The 12,335-nt window shown below is 36.8% G+C and overlaps 1 pseudogene; it reads left to right on the top strand.

Moving 5' to 3' along the window:
- The first annotated feature begins 656 nt into the window (after positions 1-656).
- On the top strand, positions 657-5,663 carry LOC137636657 (cytoplasmic dynein 2 heavy chain 1-like; annotated as a pseudogene).
- Positions 5,664-12,335: the final 6,672 nt, after the last annotated feature.

Raw genomic sequence — 12,335 nt, 5'->3', positions numbered from 1 at the left:
ACATTCAAAAACTGACTGATTGGGAGTACAACATCAAGCTTCTTAAGAACAAAAGGAAAGACTTAGAAAAAGAGAATGAAATACAGAGAATTCATGGTTTCACTGTTTCTTTGATTCCTTTCAAATAGTCTGTCGGAGACAGGATATAACAAATAATCGACTAATTAATTCAGAAACTTAAAGAACAAATAATAACCGAGACTGAATAAATCGAGATTTTTATCAAAAGTTGCAACAATATTCTTTAGTCAAAGCCGAATAATATGTAAGAGATCAAAGATGCTCAAGATAGTTATTTGTAATTGTTGGGTTAGAAGAGAGATTTTTCCGAAAAGTTGGAAAATCTTGAGAAGAAAAACAGACTCATTGCTTCTCTGGGTGAGACAGGCACAAACATCCTTAACCTCCAAAAAAATTGGGAAAATTTCATGGTTTCTTTCGAAAACTTCGACGAAACGATGAAGTCCTAGTCCAAAGAAATCAGAAACTCCATACTTGAAAACGTTAAGCAGACGAATGATAACGTCCAAAAGTTCTATCAGAAATGGAGAAGCTTGCGTCCCAAGAGCAATTAGATCTTGGACTCCAACCTGGCAAAAGAACTTGCAAAACAAATTAAAGAGTGGCGTGAGCAGTGGACAGAACTAGAAGAACAAATGAATAAACTCGAATCCGACTGCCAGCATTTCGAACTTGACAAACCTCAGTTCGAAAACATAGACCAAATCAAGGCAGACCTCAACGAACAAGATCAAGTTTGGGGCATTTTCGACCAATTTAACAGCGAGTTAGAGACAATCGAGCAAGAAGATTGGTTAGTAATAGGTTCCAAATTCACCTTCTAAGACTATTATCTGAAATGGCAAGACCAAATAAAGAAATTACATGGCCAAGGTGAAAGGACTTTGGTTACCGAATATATCCAAGATTAAGTCGAAACGTACAAAAGACTCTACCCGATATTGAAACTTTGTGCAGGGGATTGTTTTGAAAAAGAACATTGGAGGGAAATGTTTGCAATATTGAAATTGTAAGATAAAAAAGTCGAAACTCTTAAGTTCGGAGACATTTTGGAAAAGCAAACTTTACTTTTGCAGAAAGAATAAGACTTGAAGTTTTTAGCTGCGAGAGCTTAAGGTGAAGTCACATTGAAGGAGTCTATACAAGAACTCAAAATCTGGTGCGATACCACTGAATTCGAATTGACTATTTGGCAAAGCAACAATAGAAAAACACCGATAGTGAAAGAATGGAAAGAATTGATGACGAAAGTTAGTGACAATCAGTCTTTGTTGGCTTCTTTAAAGGAGTCTAAATTCATTTCTAGGTTCTAAGACTAAGTGGATGCCTTTGAAATCAAGCTTGGAGGTATGGATGAGTACCTCAACAAACTTAACACAATTCAAAGGAAATGGGTTTACCTTGAACCTATCTTTACTCGAGGAAGTTTGCCCTAAGAACAAGGAAGGTTCAAAAGGTTAGACGACGAGTACAGAAACATCATGTAGACCTTAGAAAGAGACCCGAAAGTCGTTAATCTAACATAAATTGGAGGAATAAGAGAAACTCTAGACAATATAATTGAATAGTTGGAAAGATGTCAGAAAGCTCTTAATGACTTTTTAGAATAAAAGAGGAACAAGTTTCCGAGGTTCTATTTCTTAGGAGATGACGATTTGTTAGAAATCCTCGGTCAAAGTCAGAACCCTCAAATCATATAGATGCACTTGAAAAAACTTTTCGGAGGAATCCACAAGGTCGGGTTCGACTAGGACAACTCCTTAATACAATATATGATAAGTTCCTAAGGAGAAAAGGTCAAGCTGGATAAGGATGTTATAATAGAAGAATTAGTAGAAAACTGGCTGAATATGCTGTCTAAAAACATGGTCAGCACTTTATAAAAACTTTTGAAAGAAAATGTCCAAGAAGGTAAGATGTAGCTGAACAAATACCCAAGCTAAATACTACAAGTTACAGAAGAAATCAAGTAAATATCACTATAACTATATTATAAATGATGAGAAATCAACATACTGATAGTACATGATTACTGTCTAATCTTCTCACTGAAAATATATACCTAGTCACCTATACTATAAATATTATTAGGTTCGCTTAAAACTGTTTGAGCTCAATAGAATAACAAACTCTGCCCCGATTAAAACAAGACCTCTAATAAGTGCTGCAATCTTTGACTTCTATGATATCGGACTCGACTCCTTTGGTTTAATTGAAGCTTAAAGCCTTGATTTTGGACTTGATCCATAACATATCGATCTTGGACCTCCTGGTCAAATAGAAAGTCCAAAATCCTAATGATTGGTACTACTACAAGCAATTAAAGTATACTTAAGTATCTGCTGATACATGTTTACAAATGTGCGACGCATCGTTCAACTATACGTTCGAGTATTAAGGAAATGCTCAAAAACTTGTGCACACTCCATTGACCGACAAATGTTATCTAATTTTGACTCAAGCTATGCATATGGGATTCGGTGGTAATCCTTACGGCCCTGCTGGTACCGGAAAGACAGAGTCAGTAAAAGCCTTAGCTCAAGCTTTCGGCAGACAAGTTTTGGTCTTCAATTGTGACGAAGGACTAGATTATAAGTCCATGGGTAGGATTTTTGTAGGTCTCGTGAAATGTGGAGCTTGGGGCTGCTTTGATGAATTCAACCGTCTTTTAGAAGAGTAACTCTCAGCTATTTCCCAACAAATATAGATCATTCAGTGGGCAATAAAGGAAAAGGAGACTTCTATGGAACTACTTGGACTGTAAGTTGAAGTTAATAAGAATGCTGGAATATTTGTTACCCTCAATCCAGCAGGCAAAGGTTACGGAGGACGTTCCAAATTGCCTGATAATTTGAAGTAGTTATTCAGACCAGTAGCAATGTCAGTGCCTGACAATGCTTTAATTGCTTCAACCCTCTTATACTCTGAAGGTTTCAAATACGCTATGGAACTTTCTGAAAAAATCGTCTCTGTGTTCGAGCTTTCCAAACAACTTTTGTCCTATCAGCAACATTACGATTGGGGTCTTAGAGCCTTAAAGACGATTTTGTCCGTAGCAGGCGGACTAATTCAACGTGAAAGAAAGTAGAATGACAAGATCTCGTACGAAGTTGAGAATGAACTTTTGATCAAATCCATTAGGGTAAACACCCTGTCGAAACTAACTTTCTAGGACAAAAACAAATTCACAGACTTGATCTGATGTCTTCCCTGGTATAGAGTCAAAAGATATCAAGTACGAAGAACTAATTTCGCACTGTAAAAGCTACTTAGAAGAAAACAATATGGACATAGTAGACCAACAAATTTAGAAAATAATTCAATTTTACGAAGCTTGTAAGCAAAGAATCGGAGTCGTTTTGGTCGGACCTAGTGGATCCGGCAAAACAACAATATGGAAAGCATTGAAAAAAGGTCACGAGAAAATGGGAATTCAGGTAAAGACTTACATCATAAACCCGAAATCGATGTCTAGAGCCCAATTGTTAGGTTACATGAACAATGATACAAGAGAATTTACAGAAGGTGTCTTAACCACAGCTGCCAGACAAGTAGTAAAAGACAGTTCTGAAGAAAACACTTACCATTGGATCATTTGTGACGGAGACATCGACCCTGAATGGATTGAAAGTTTGAATTCCGTTCTAGACGACAACCATCTACTCACCTTACCAACAGGTGAACGTATCTCCTTTGGCGATACAGTGAACTTCATTTTCGAGACCAACGGTCTTTAGTTCGCTTCTCCTGCCACAGTTTCCAGAATGGGAATGATTTTCCTCAACAATGAAGACATATCAATCCATGCCGTTGTCAACAGATGGCTTAGATCGCAAAAAGCCGAGATCCAACCCAAACACAAAGACTACATAGAATATTTCTACGCCATAATTGACAAGTATATGAAATTTTTGGAAAACAACCAACAAGTAGCGACTACCCAAATCGGCATTGTTATGAACGTCCTGACATAAATTCAGCCCGTGGACAACAAATTGCAATTTGTCCATTCTTTGATCAAAGGTTTTTGCTCGAACCTTGAGTTCGAAGCAAGAGAAGAAATCATTCAAGAGATTTTGTAGGTCTCAGGCGCACCTTCTTGGAAAGGAGGACTAAACATGAAAGTCTAGGACAATTTTTTCTAAGAAGTGGTTAACATTTCCAACGATTCGGACCTTTCTGACTTCCAAACAATTGACTCTTTGCCTCCAGTCTATACAAAGGAATTGTTAATTAATATCGACATTCTTAAGACCTGGATAAACAACAATGAGCCAGTTATAATTTGTGGAGAGTCAGGCCAAGGTAAAAGCGTTTTGACAAGAGCAGTATTTTAAGAACTGTAACAGTCGTAAAAAATCAATGTCACAACGATTTATTGCAACGCCCAAACTACTGCGACATAAATTATTCAAAAGCTTAACTAGGTTTGTACAAAAGCTAACTTTTCCCAAGGTCGTATACTTAAGCCAAAGGATTGTAGTAAACTAGTACTCTATTTGAAAGATATTAACTTGCCAAAACCAGATAAGTACGCAACAATTTAACTAATTGCCTTTTTGTAATAATTGATAACTCATAAAGGTTATTACGACGACTCTTTGGAGTTCATCTATATTGACAATAAGATACAAATCATTGCTAGTATGACTCCCCCTTCTACCATTGGTAGGTCCATATTAGACACGAGGTTCACCGGAAACGTCAGAATTCTCTGCCTTGCTCAGCAAACCCAAAGTGAATAGGAATTCATTTACTCATAGTTTTGCAAAATCGTGATCAAAAACGCTCAATTGGCTGAGAAGGCTTCTAAGTCTTTGGTCGAATACCATTCCCTCATTCATAAGCAATTCAATCAAGACATCTAAAGGCATTACATTTTCAATTGCCGAAACGTTTGTAACATAATTTTCAATCTGCAAAATTACGGCCAAAACCTGGATGCTCAAAAGCTCTCGGACGCTCTTTTTAATGAGTCTCGTTGGTTCCGCGCGAAACTTGTTTCGGACAATGAAAAACAGAAATTGGACAATATAATTATCTCCACTCTTCAAAAACATCTTGTAAAGCCAGACAAAGACTTGACCCACCTCTATATTAATGAATAAATCGAGTCCCTATCGAGAGAAGACCTGGAAACATTGATTAATACTTCGATGATCTAGTTCCAGAGGGACTATAACAATGCTGTGATCCATTTATTGCCAGAAGTCGAAGACCTTTTGATATCCTTATAACAATCGTTGTCAAACAAGAATAACATTTTGTTAGCTGGAAGATCAGGTCTTGGCAGGAAATCTTGTCTTCAGTTGATTGCTATAATGCTCAGACGTGAAATATTCCAGCCCTACACAAGCAGAGACTACTCAGTCAGAGACTTCAAGAAAGAGTTGAAAGTCTTTTTCGAGCAAGCGGCTGTGCAGAACAAACAAATTATTCTTTACTTGGAAGACCAAAACTTGGTCCAAGATGAGTTCTTAGAATTACTTAATAGTCTGATTTCTAGTGGTGAAATACCTGGCCTGTATACTTAAGAAGAGATAGAACACCTATTTTCAGGCAACACAGACGACATCAAGAAACAATACTACGGCAAGAATCTATACGAATCATTTTGCCTTAGGATAAAACAAAATGTCTAGATTGTTCTCAGTATGGACTATACTGGGCAGAACTTTAACTACAGGTGTGCAAGTAACCCAAGTTTGTTCGGTAGATGTCAAGTAATTTGGATTGAAAGCTGGAGTAACAATTCTTTGAAACAGATTTTGTAATTGGAAATGAAAGATTTGTTTAGGGAGTTCAACAATAAAGATGTGGAAAATGTTACTAACTTGTCGATTTCTATTCACAAAGACGTAATGCACAAGTAAATAGCCTCTCCTAGCACGTTTTTCTCTCTAATTAACACATACAAAAAACTTTATAATTACAAGATCAACTCAAGAGGTTCTGAGGCCCAACATTTGAAGTAGGGTCTCATGAAACTTTAAGAAGCTAAAGAAATGGTCGATAAATTGACTGTTGAAGCTCAAGAAAAGGAGAAACTAGTCATAGTCAAGTAAAAAGAAGCAGACGAAGCTTTGTAGAAAATATCCGTTTCAATGATGGAAGCAGGCAAAAACAAAGTCGAATCCGAACAACTCAAAGAACAGCTACAAGTTGAGGAAGACAAAATGAAGGACGACAAAATCAAAATCCAAAACGAGAAGAAAATGGTTGACCCCCTAATTAAAGAGGCTGAACAAGCTTTAAAAGGCATTAACAAACAAAATTTGGACTTTTTAACTTCCCTGGCCAAGCCGCCTATCGCTATCCAAGAATGTACCTAAGGTATATTGGCCATTTTCGGAATCGAAAACCCAACGTGGAACGAGACCAAGAGGTTCCTTGCCAATAAATAGGTCGTTTAGTAGTTACTGGACTTCAAGCCAGACTAAGTAACCCCTCAAGTTAGAAGGAAAGTATAGCAAGTCATGAATTAGTATTCCAACTCCTTTTAGCATGAAGTGGTCAATAGAGCTTCTCCGGCAGCAGCTGCTATGGTAATTTGGCTCAAAGCAATGGTCTCATACTCGGAAGTCTTAGAAAAAGTCGCGCCACTGTAGAATAAATTAGACAAAATCAACAAATCTTTGGAAGGAGCGAGACATAGGTTGGCTCTAGTAGAGAAAAAACTATAAGAAATTGAAGATAAAGTCAAACTACTTTAGAATCATTTCCAAGTTAAGACATAAGAGGCAGAACAGTTGAAAGGTGAGCTTAGAAAAGCTTAAGAAACTTTAGAAAAAGCTTAAGATTTATTGAGCAAATTGGGAAATGAGAGAATAAGGTGGGAATAGCAAATGGTCAAGATTAAGAGCGAGTTTGAAGACTACCCAATATACAGCTTGTTAAGTTCAGGTTACATCGTCTATTTGTCCAAACTTGACGAAAACGATAGAGAAATTTCTATTAACGACTGGAAAAACTTCTCCAAGAAACCAGACTTCTAATTTTTGAGGTTCCTCGTCCATGAGTCTGAGATTTTATCATGGAAAAAACTAGGCTTACCATCGGACATTCTTTCAGAGGAAAATATTGTCATGGTTCAATACACCTATAAAACTCCTCTACTGATTGACCCCAACGTTTAGGCTACGATCTTCCTCAAAAACTTCATGGAACAGAAAGAAGGTAAAAACTTGCAAGTGGTCAATCAAGGTGATACCAAATTCAATACAACCTTTGAGTTGGCAGTTAAGTTCGGCAAAACTTTGATTATCGAGGAAATCGACAACATAAATCCTGTTATTTTGAATGTCTTGCGCAAAGACTTGATATCTTAGGGAGGCAACAGAAATGTCGTTATAATAGGGGATAAGACAGTGGACTATAACGACCAGTTCAAGTTGTACCTTTGTACTAGGAATTCCAACATAGAACTCCCACCTTACATAGACTCATTACTTTAGTCAATAAACTTCACTGTCACCAAATCCGGTCTTGAAAGCAAGCTACTATCCATAATTATCAACAATTAACAACCAGAATTAGAAACCAAGAAACAAAAATGCTTAGAAAACGAAGAATCCTTGAAAATCTCTTTGTCCCAACTCGAATAACAATTGCTAGAAGAACTTGGACAAAGTAAAGGAAACATACTAGAAAACACGGCTCTGCTTGAACAACTCAACCAAACTAAATTGTAGTCGATCGAGATTTCTAAATCCTTAGAAGAATCTACGAATTTGTAGATAAACTTGGACTCATAAAGAGAAGTGTACAAATCTTTAGCTTCTTAAGGTGCGACGTTGTTCATCTTAATAAAACAATTGCAAACAATCAATAGGATGTACACCTTTAGTCTGCAATATTTTGTACAAGAATTCACGAAGTGCTTAGACACATAATAGAATACATTCCCAAGTGTAAAGGAAAAGTTGGAGTTCTGTAGTAAATATTTGAACAAACTCATCATTAGTGCCATATCAATTTGTCTTTTCAAAGAAGACAGACTCATGTTCGTACTATCCATGCACAAACAACTCCACCCTAACCATTACGAAAGTGGTGAGTGGGACTTCTTACTAGGAATATACAAAAACTCTTCCCAAAACACTCAATTCCCCAAATGGTTAGATCAAGCCAATTACGACACTTACAACAATTACCTTGCGAACCTAACGCATGTCCAAAGCAAATTGAACATCAACGATGGACAGTTCGTCAACTGGACAAAAGACCCTGCCCAACAGTCTTGTCCTCAATAAAATCTTACAGAGTTTTAGAAGCAACTAGTCACCTTTACGTTCAAGCCGCACACAATCATGACGAGCTTGTTTAAGTATGTTCAACAATAGTTCAACGTGGAGTCAATAAGTAAGAACGTCTCCATGAGGAAGATATTTTAAACAATTGATTCGAAGACTCCTGTTCTTTATATAGTTTCTGCTGGTTCGGACCCTTCTGAAGAACTTTAAGAATATGTTATTTCTACCGTCGGATTAGACAATTTCAAACAACTCTCAATGGGAGGTGGGCAGAACCAAATCGCCTTGGAATTACTAAAAGAATGCGCAGAAAAAGGTTTATGGCTTTGTTTGAAGAATTTGCATCTAGTAACTCCTTGGCTTAGTTAGTTGGAAAACACCTTGAAACTCATAAAAATACATGAAAATTTCAGACTCATTCTGACATCTGAGCCTCATGACAAGTTCCCTAGCATGCTGCTGGAGACTTGTTACAAAGTAAGTTACCAATCACCCCCAGGAGTCAAGAAGAACTTGATGAGAATCTATGAACAATGGGGACATGAATATATTCAGAGAGGCTCTGCTCAAAGAGCCTAACTTTTGTTCATTCTAGCCTTTTTCCACTCACTAATTTAGGAAAGGAGGACCTATATCCCCTAAGGATGGTCAAAATATTATGAATTCTCTTACGGAGACTTAAAAGCTGGGAGTGCCGCAATCGATAATTTGATGGCCAAGTCCAACAACATAAACTACGACACCTTATATGGATTGTTTGAAAACACAATCTATGGTGGTAGGATTGATGGTTAGTTCGACCTGTTTATTCTGAGATCTTATTTAGAGACTCTGTTTACTAAGGAAATGCTGCTAAGCTAAGCGAAACTACCAACAGGACAGTATGTGCCAGTAACAAGCTCTTCTAAGGACTTTAGGAAACTGATATCAGAAATGAGCGAACAAGACAATCCTTAATTGTTTAACTTGCCGATTCAAATGGACAAAACTGTCCAAAAGTAGCTCTTTGGTAGTGTTTAACAAAAGCTTTAACTACTTTAGCACGCATCTTAGGCGGACCACAAATTCAATAGAGCAGAATGGTCAGTTTAGCTTTAGCCACTCTTTTCCATCTACAAACAATATCTGAATCAGCAAATTCAGAGAAAAAGCTCACTCGCTGAGGACAAAATAAACTAGCTTTAGCAACAAACTGTATCTTCTGACCCAATTTAACAATTCATCACCAATGAGTACAACCAATCTATTCAGTTCATCAAGAAAATCAAGTCCTAAATGTAACAACTTAACGCCGTATTGAACGAAAATGACTTGTTAACCAACGAAATTTTCAACTTAGGTAAAGAACTAGTAATTAACCAGATTCCCTAAAGTTGGTATGATATCATGGACCAATGTAACACGCCCATCGAGTGGATAAAGCTTTTCGGCAAAAAGACCTAAGCCATTAAGAACTGGTTAAGCCAGGCCAAGTCTCCTTCATTTTTAGATTAAGAATTACAGCTGACTGACCTATTCCACCCCGAGACTTTTATTAACGCCCTGAAGCAAAAGGCTGCAAGGAACCTCAAAGTATCTCTCAACCAAATTTAAGTCTACAGTTCTTTTAGCAGCCTGAACAAGAATGTGGTAATACAGCTGAAGAAAATACAGGTCCAAGGTTCTGAGATCAGAGGAAATAGGATCGTTCAAGTTAGTCCGGAGAACCAGAACATTAGCTCACCTACCCCGATTCTGTATATCGGGTTCGATAAAGCAGAGACTTCTAACGAAGAGTACCAGTTCCCGTTGTTCAGAGACGAGACAAGAGAGAAACTCCTGATGAAGATGAGACTCGAGTATGAAGGAGATGTTCATCAGAGAATATTGAGCGGCACAGCCTTCTACTTAAGTGAAAATTGATTTAAGAATAAAGTTATATACTAGATTATATTATAATGACTTGGCTTCTAGTTGTTTTGATTGTCAAAGCTTCTTTGGGGAGAGAGGAAGGTAAAGTTTGTTAGTATGAAAGAAAAACCAAACCGTCAGTTGTTCAAGGCTATGAATATCACAGGAAATTATATCTAAGGAGATGTTGAAATTTACCCCTAACTGGAAAGAAGAGATTGTGGCTCTTAGAAAGAAAAAGATGGCTAATGGTGTGACCATTTATTATTTACTGACGAGAAGTTCACCTAACATTTGTAAATCGACACTCAAAAAGTCCAAAAATTCAAAAATCTCCAACAAAAGCAAGTTTCTAATTACTATTTCAAAGAACCTTTGAAATCAGACCTGGCCAACTCTATAACAGATTTGAAACTTATAGAATAAGTCCTTGAAGATTATTTGTAACTGATAAATTTGCAGGATTTGCCACAAAATTAAAAAAACTATATCGAGAGGTTCAGCAGGAACCATGCGAACTCCATAATTGGCCACTTAATGATCGAAAAACACCGACAAAACCTCAAAAAAACAGTTCCTAACGATGATTTATGATATTTACTCCGCTTATTTGTTAAATTTGAACATAAAAGATTTTATATCTATTTTCCTCAACCATGTAGCCAGGCCTAAAGTAGATAATGGATATACAAAGTCAACAGATTAAGTAATTGAATTTCACCTAACCAAACTACATTCCTCAAAGCAGTTACAATTCCAATGATAGATCGATCGACATATCACACAGAACGGAAAAATTCGTGCCGCAAAAATATTAGATTAATCAAGAACTCAACAGTACTCAGTTAAAATAGGAACAACTTCATAGACAATAATAGTTTCATTTTAAGCTTCAATAATAATATTAAAAGAGTTGCCAATAAGGATATAAAAAGCAGACGCAGAAATAAAAACTATACAAAACAAACATTTGGCAAAGGAATTTCGAATGCGAAATAAGTAAAAAAATCAACTTAAAGTAGCTCCAGGCAAATAATGAAAACTTCGAGTAGAAAAATATTTACAGTTCAAATTTAGCCGGTTCGAAAATAAATGTGTGTAAGCCTAACGACTACATAGCTCCGCTCCAGTTAAATAACCAATTCAAGAAAATCAGGAAAATGAAAGTTAAATACCCGATCCAAATGAGAACGAATTACTTAGGTCATGAACTAATAGATCAAGGCTAGTTCACTAAGCTGAAAAACTTTATATACGAACACTTAGGACTTCAAATAAACAATGAACAAGTAAGCCGGATATTGCATTAGTTCAATTACTAGATTGACTAAGAAGTAATAATTAACAACAAAGATCAGATAGTGCTGATGCTAAAATGAAGATATATTTCAACAAATTGAAATTTTATATATAATTCAAATGTCTACCAAAGGCGTCGAAGGACTAAATTTTGAATAGATGGTTGACTCAGCCAAAAACAAAGGAAAGAGAGGATCAGGTGCTGAAAAACCTTAGTCAGGCCCTAAAGATATCTCCTTAGGCTTGGACAAACTTGTGGAGTCTGAAAAGCAACACAACAAGCGCAAATTTGATAACAAGAAAGGCAATAAGAAGATTTAGAAATTTAACAAGGGAAAGGACAGGAGAGACTTTAGAGACAACAGAAGAGATAATAGAAAAGTGATTGACAATAGGCGTGAGAGGCCCCAGAAAAGATAGAAACTTTTCACCAAACACTTCAAGCAGGACAAAGAGTAAGGAAAAGTCTCAGCAGACAAATCGATCAACATCAGTCAGAAACTTTAGAAGAAGTCGGACTATTTAGTGGAAATTAAGTACATCAAGTTGGAATCGGCAAACTTGAAAGAAATCCATCAGTGGATTCAGCAATACGGCAAAAACATCAACTTTTTGGACATTGTTTACGAGCCCAAGAAGAACGCCGAGAACGTATTTTATTTCTTAACTACAGGCCATAATCAAAGTCTCTTTCGCCGAAAAAGCAGAAGCCGAGAACTTCATCAAGGAAAACAATGGAGGAGTGTTGGACAACCAGGAGCTTCAAATTACATTGTTAAAGTGATCACATCATTTTTAAATATTTAAATATATATGGGGTTGGGGTTGGGGTTGGGGTTGGGGTTGGGGTTGGGGTTGGGGTTGGGGTTGGGG

The sequence above is a fragment of the Palaemon carinicauda genome, unplaced genomic scaffold, assembly GCF_036898095.1.
Source record: "Palaemon carinicauda isolate YSFRI2023 unplaced genomic scaffold, ASM3689809v2 scaffold3493, whole genome shotgun sequence".
Taxonomy (NCBI): Eukaryota; Metazoa; Arthropoda; class Malacostraca; order Decapoda; family Palaemonidae; genus Palaemon; species Palaemon carinicauda.
This window is presented reverse-complemented; position numbering and strand designations above follow the sequence as displayed.